The sequence below is a fragment of the Myotis davidii genome, unplaced genomic scaffold, assembly GCF_000327345.1.
Source record: "Myotis davidii unplaced genomic scaffold, ASM32734v1 scaffold562, whole genome shotgun sequence".
NCBI classification, from domain to species: Eukaryota; Metazoa; Chordata; class Mammalia; order Chiroptera; family Vespertilionidae; genus Myotis; species Myotis davidii.
In genome coordinates, this window is record NW_006293953.1 from 2,846,820 (window position 1) to 2,848,194 (window position 1,375).

General features: G+C 44.9%; 1 long non-coding RNA gene across 1 annotated transcript in view; it reads right to left on the bottom strand.

Moving 5' to 3' along the window:
* LOC102758280 overlaps positions 1-1,375 on the bottom strand; it is a 9,645-nt gene that overhangs the window by 6,637 nt on the left and 1,633 nt on the right. Inside the window, exon 3 of the long non-coding RNA XR_435884.2 lies at positions 277-419. This is a non-coding gene — a long non-coding RNA (uncharacterized LOC102758280). The remainder of the gene's footprint in view (positions 1-276; positions 420-1,375) is intronic.

Here is a 1,375-nt window from a genome sequence, read left to right on the forward strand (position 1 = left end):
GTCCTCCCACGCCCACTAGCTCATATATGTTTTTTTTTTAAATGTATATTTTTATTGATTTCACAGAGGAATTAAGAGAGACAGAAACATCAATGATGAGAGAGAATCATCGAGTGGATGCCTCCTGCACACCCCCCACTGGGGATCAAGCCCGAAACCCGGGCATGTGCCCTTGACCAAATCAAACCTGGGACCCCCCCAGTCCGCAGGCCAACACTCTATCCACCGAGACAAACCGGCTAGGGCATATATGTTTTCTTTCCTCTAAAGACATACCCCTTCTTCCTGTACCAACTGACTGGAACCCAATTCTGGATGTTTGTGCCAGAGGTCAAGGAGTTCCTGCTGCCAGTCACGGGAGGCTCCACTGGTTGCTGAGCGCATTCACTTGTGTATCTCCTCAGCCTCTCTTCAGGTTCCTAGGTTGAACAAAAGCCAGTAAGTTTAGAAGCATTTGCAACTTCCAGAGAATTTGCCATTTACTTATTTGTGAATACCCGGTAAGAGATGAAGGGAGAAAGCTGTGGTTTTACTCAGAGCCTAGAGCCCAGGAGGCAGGAAACCTGTGCTCACTCAGTAATTCATTCATTCATCAAACTTGTATTGAGCTCCTGTAGGCACAGGAAACAAAGCTTGAAACAAGACAGACCAGTGTCTTCTGCCCTCATGAAGTAGAGTTTGCGTGTGTGTGTGTGTGTGTGTGTGTGTGTATAACAAGAAAACAAAGGCGTAAACAAGGAATTATGCAAAAGTATTCAAACCTGTAAGTGCTACAAAGAAAATGAAATAGGAGTGACGGAGAGGTAGACTGTTCTGGTGGCATGGTCAGGAAAAGCCTCTCCAGAAGGTGACCTTTGGGAGAGAACCGATTGGTGAGAAGCTGGCTTTGAAGGCCATCATGTCATCATTCATTTGTTCTTTCATTCATTCAACACATTTATTGAGCACCTACTGTGTGCTAAGACACACTGAGACCCTGCCTTCACAGTCGAATGTGTAGAGATACACATAAGCAAGTTAAAATAAAATAAAATAAAAAAGAAATACAGGGTAGGGCAAAAGTAGGCTTACAGTCGTTTGTATGGAAAATAATGCCATAACTAATAAACAATAATACAGGAAATAAACTTTCATTCACTTAAAACTATAAATCTACTTTTGCCCCACCCTGTAAGAAGTATAAAGACCAGGTATGATAAATATTTGGAAGTGCGGCTTTCCAGTAGTTTAGTGCGCCTTTAAGGGTAGAGGAAGTTGAGACCTGCGAACAGAATGAGGCTTCTCCTGCTCCTGATGCAAGCAGACCCAAGAACCCAGGCAGCCAGGGACCTGAAGGCCTTTCCTCCCCTGCTATCCCCCCCCCCCCCCCCCCCCC